The following is a 5,588-nucleotide window of genomic DNA, read 5'->3' as shown; positions in this document are numbered from 1 at the left end:
TACATAATTTTGATGTCAGGAAATAGGGACAAACCTAAACAAGAGAAAAACCTTGTGTAAATGATTTGATAAAGACTTCAGACATCACAGTTGTCTTCAGCATCGTGGAAAAAAAAAACCCTTTTTTATTTCTTTTTTGTCATTGTCTTTTTTTTTTTTTTTTTTTTAGAATTTTTTTAACTTTATTTTATGTGCATTGGTGTGAGGGTGTCAGATCTCCTGGAAGTGCAATTACAGACAGTTGTGAACTGCCATGTGTGTGCTGGGAATTGAAGCTGGGTCCTCTGGAAGAGCAGCTAGTTGTCTTGACCACTGGGCCATCTCTCCAGCCCCCTCATCATAGTCTTGAAGTAAGTACATTATCATGTTCACTCAAGACTGTCAGCGGAACTCTTCCTGTAAGCGGCCTAAGGTGACCCGTGAAGATGGTTCGCTACTCGCTTGACCCAGAAAACCATACAAAATCATGCAAACCGAGAGGTTCAAATCTTCGGGTTCACTTTAAGAACACCCGTGAAACTGCCCAGGCCATCAAGGGTATGCATATCTGAAAAGCCACCAAATATCTGAAAGATGTCACTTTAAAGAAGCAATGTGTGCCTTTCTGGCGGTATAACAGTGGAGTCGGTAGGTGCGCCCAGGCCAAACAGTGGGGCTGGACACAGGGCCGGTGGCCTAAAAAGAGTGCTGAATTTTTGCTGCACATGCTTAAGAATGCAGAGAGTAATGCTGAACTGAAGGGTCTAGATGTGGATTCTCTAGTCATTGAAAACATCCAGGTGAACAAAGCACCTAAGATGTGACGACGGACTTACAGAGCTCATGGCTGGATTAACCCATACATGAGCTCCCCCTGCCACATCGAGATGATCCTCACTGAAAAGGAACAAATTGTTCCAAAGCCAGAAGAGGAGGTTGCTCAGAAGAAGAAGATATCCCAGAAGAAACGGAAGAAAAAAAAAAAAAAACTTATGGCATGGGAATAAATTCCACATAAAATAAATGCAGATAAAAGTAAAAAAAAAAAAAAAAAAAAGACTGCCAGTGGAGATCATTACTTTGTGATTTTTATTTTGAAACATTTATGGTATTTACTGATGTGTGCTATATGTGTGGCAAATCCATTTAATGATGTTTATTTTGTTGCCCTTATATTCTTTATGTGGAATTTTTAAACTATTGTGCTTTTACTTAGTAATAGGTATTTTCTGTTTTAATGGATGGAATGGGATGCCCTTCATCTAAGTCGTCCATTGTTTATATAAATATCAGGCAATGTTTGATCATACTTTTCAAGTAAGAGGGTATGTGTGAAAGGGTGGTGGGTAGTTGTTCCTGCTTTTGTTTCTTTCATATTTTCACCAATTCACTTGAGATTTTCTTTGTTATTCAGCCTGGCTTGGATGTCAGTAATTACTCAGTCCAAGGGTATATACTCCCAATGGGTGCTATTTTGTAAACACTATATAATAGTGTTAATGTTAAAATGAGACTGTAAGAAACATTAAATACCTCATGTGTTTTCAAAGCAGTATTTTCTTTTATCTGGTAGAGATGTAATAAAGTAGAATAATCAATCAAATGTGTATTGAATACCATAGATTTTTGTGCTATGCAGATATATACATTTATGCACATGTATATATATGTTTATAATGTATATTCCATTCTTATTCTTGTCCCTATTAGTTTACCATTTGGCATTTCAACTTGAAGCATTGCCTTTGCCCTAAGGAATTTCTTGAGAGATGCCAGATAATATAATAGCAATAAAATATATGTTTTTAACAAACATTAATAGTATGTGTTTAATGTGATTATGGCTTTGTGAGCCATGGCAGAATATCATTGGGAGGGCTCCTGGTCACTAAAGCAGTCACCCCAAGTTTATTCTTCATGGGATTTTTATCCATCAGCAAAGAGAGAAGCAAAAGACCTCCCCTTTTCAAAGACACGATGGTTCAAAGTACAAACAAGTGTAAACACCTCCTTAATTCTCAAAATATCTAGTATCCACTCCTTATGGAAAAACATACTATAATTAGGCCTAGAAGTATAATATACCTGGTAACCATGCCTTTGGCCAAAACATCCTATTATTTAGCCATACGGGACAAAACAAGCATAGCATGTCTGACCTTGAGCCAAAATTAAATAAGGTCACACTGTGGAGGCTTTGTTGGCCCTTACATCATTTCTGCCTCTAAGCCCTCAGATATTCCCATCACTGTTTTCCAATTAATGGCCTCTTTTTACTTTAACAGCAGTTACTGTTTGAATGTGACCTATGTTTAGCTGAAGGACTTCCTAACTAGGAAGCAAAGGGTTGGCTTCACTAGTCACTGACTATGTAATGGAATTATGGATACAAGGGACACCGTATTTTGGAATGGGAAATTGAATTGCTCTGACAAACTGGAAGACTTTCTACAAAATAGAAATTTAATCACACTAGAGCCCTCTCTGCCCCTAGAATGGAAGGGCCGAGCTGGGAAGGCTTATACTGACTCAATCATTAGATTTCTGCTCATCTAGTAGAGAAGCTGCTATTGTCCTGACACCCAGCAGGGTGATACTAGCTATTGAGGGACTATGGGCAAGCTTAGCAATAAGGAGGACCAGTGGGAGGTATATTTGTGTTTTTGTTTGTTTGTTTGTTTGTTTGTTTTTCTAGAGTTCTTCTCTGGTGTTGCTTTAGGGAGCCATGAGGGTCACCATAAACCATGATATGGTGAGTGGGGAGTACATGGCATTCTGGGCAGGATAAGCATGTTTGCTGCCCTGTCAGATATCCTGGAGTTAAAGGCCCATGAGACAGTCTAGTTCTGTTGGTCCTTGTGTTGACTTGGCAAGTGGTCCTTGAACTTTAAGCCTTCCTGTGTGTGCATTCCCTAGGGACAGGGAGGCTATGCAAACCTGTCCATAAAAGATGTTTAAAGTATCACTCTCCTGTGTGTACACATTAGGCATTGCCTTTGGTGTGTAGTAGGAAGACAGATTGAAAAACTGAAGGTCTTGTGTGTAGAAATTCTCAACATTGCATTCCACATTCAGTTTTACATTATAAGCTTTACAAATAGGTTAGAAACTGGTAGAAAGGAGGTAATGGGGGTCATCATTCAGAAATATTTGTTTAGAATGCTTTAACTTTCCTCTATCACCAGCCACAATGGCATGATTCAGGGAAATTAAATTCCAGGGGACAAATGGAATTTCTGAGCTGTGAAGGTATCTTTGGTGTTTATGGGGTTGGGCAGGTGGATAGGCCAGATTCCACATTTTGTGCATTGATCTATATGTCAGGAAGCACACATTATTCTTCAAATTTGTTTTGTTGTTTTGACATCAGTTAGTTTATTTTTTGCCTAAAACCACAATGGGAAATAAAGGGATGCATGGCTATAGCCAACCTTTTTGATCCACTTCAATTTCGAGAGAGAGCTCTTAAAGCATGGAACCTCTCTATTTGGAAGAGGAATCAGTAGTAGCTGAAAGATCAAAAATATAGCAGTTTAGGCATCACTTTGAGTTACTATTGTGGGAGTTGTGAAGTATATGTTTATTTAGTTTCTATACACATAAAATCATAAGTATTGATCAAGTTCCTTTTTTTTTTGTAAATTTTTCTTGGTTTAGTTTCCTTAAGTCTTTTGATGAAAGCTTGACTATATTTTTGTGCTTTGGGTTTTGGCTTTTTCTCTCTATCTCCTTATTCTCTCACACATTCTTGATTGTTGTAGATTTGTGTTAGGTATAAAAGTCACATGTCAACTTTTTTTTTTAATCCTATTGAGAATTCTGAGTTTATCCACATGGAACATAGCTTTGGAATTGGCTTTCTTGTTATAAGTTATTGGGAATTTTCTGTGTATTGTATTAACTTTATGTTCTAAATTGAACATACCCAACATCTTTTTGTTGTTGTTGACAATATAATAGTGTTCTTTGCAAAATTATAAAATGGCAAAAGATATTATTCTATATAATCATTTTTTAGCAAACTACAGTAACTGACAATGAAACTGTTGAAACAATGAACAAAGACATAGAAAGTGGGCTACAGTAGTTTCATGACACAGAATGCATAAAAGATATCCTACTAAGTATAACTTAATTGAGATAGCAAAAAGAATGAAAGTGAAACATGCTCCAGAATTTATCAATGAATATGAGTGTGACATGTGATTATATAAGTAGCATGCAAAGTAAATTTTGATAATAGTAGTTTGGAATTTTCTACAGATATCAACTAAAATTAGCTAAAATCATGTTTCATTGTAATAGTTGATATAAAATCACACATATTTAGTGTATGTATTCTGATACATTTGGACACATTACCTACGCCCAGGCAACCCAGTTACTAAAACAAAACAGAAAACCATGTTCTTCAGGCATTCTTTTTTCATGTGGTGATGTGTGTTTACAGTATACAGAGTTCTCATAAAATGACAGAATTGCTATGGATCCCAGCATTCTTCTCAATATATTTTTTATACAATTAAAATTAGTATTAACAAGTATCAGAATTTTTATGCTCATAGCTATTTTATCGATGGCAGTCAAAATATAAAAATAACCTAATTTTTTTGGGGGGGCGGTTCTCAAGACAGGGTTTCTCTGTGTAGCTTTGGTGCCTTTCCTGGATCTTGCTCTGTAGACCAAGCTGGCCTCCAACTCACAGAGATCCGCCTGCTTCTGCCTCCCAAGTGCTGGGATTAAAGGCGTGTGCCACCACCGCCTGGCTGAAAATAACCTGAAGTTTCATTTGTTGATGATAAGCTTGGGGCTTCAAGAAGACAAAGTGCTAAATAAATAAAGACAATAGCAATGGCTAAAGGATTGTATACTTATAAAGGACTCACAATCAGTGCTTTATTGGTCATGAAACTACATATAATAACAACTTGTGCTATGTTACCTCACTTCTTAGTCCCACCTGATTTTCTGATTTTCATCTTTAATGCACTCTCAGTTGTCAAGGTGATGTGAGCTCCAGGCATCTTGTCTATACTACAGGTGGCAAATGGAAATTAAGGGCAGCAAGAAGACAGAATCTTGAAAGCAATCTTCTTCAGAGGGTTTTCCCAACATTTATTTAGTTAGGTGGAGAACTATTAAACATCAAGCTTTTTGTAGCAAGAGTTATTATAGAGATGAGATGCAATTGAACTATTTTAGAAATTTGTAAAAATGCAAAATTTTGCTTTATTTCAATGGAATGAGAGCTATCTGCTAGTGATTCATACTACATGAAAAAGTAAAAGTGAGGTTAAGAAACAGACTGACTTGTTTTAAATTAAATAATGACAATAAATTATAGTCTAACAAATATGTAGTATGCTTAGACAAGTAACTCATCTGTTTATTTTCTTATCAAATAACCTTTCTTAAATGGTAGCACATTCATTTTTACATTGGAGAATGTGCTTAAACATTTAACATTTTAATATATCAGTCTTTATATGTTTAATGTATGATATAATTTATGTAGTATTACTTCATAACATTTTATATGTATTCATATATTTTAAATATTCACACATTAGTTTGCTTAATGAAAATCAAGAGTTTTTTTTTTAGATTTA

At 35.8% G+C, this 5,588-nt stretch overlaps 1 pseudogene; it reads left to right on the top strand.

Annotated features, from left to right (window-relative positions):
- The first annotated feature begins 263 nt into the window (after positions 1–263).
- On the top strand, positions 264–1,792 carry LOC114704103 (annotated as a pseudogene).
- The last annotated feature ends 3,796 nt before the right edge of the window (positions 1,793–5,588 follow it).

The sequence above is a fragment of the Peromyscus leucopus genome, chromosome 2, assembly GCF_004664715.2.
Source record: "Peromyscus leucopus breed LL Stock chromosome 2, UCI_PerLeu_2.1, whole genome shotgun sequence".
NCBI classification, from domain to species: Eukaryota; Metazoa; Chordata; class Mammalia; order Rodentia; family Cricetidae; genus Peromyscus; species Peromyscus leucopus.
The sequence above is the reverse complement of the archived record's forward strand: the minus strand, read 5'-3'. Positions and strand labels throughout refer to the sequence as shown.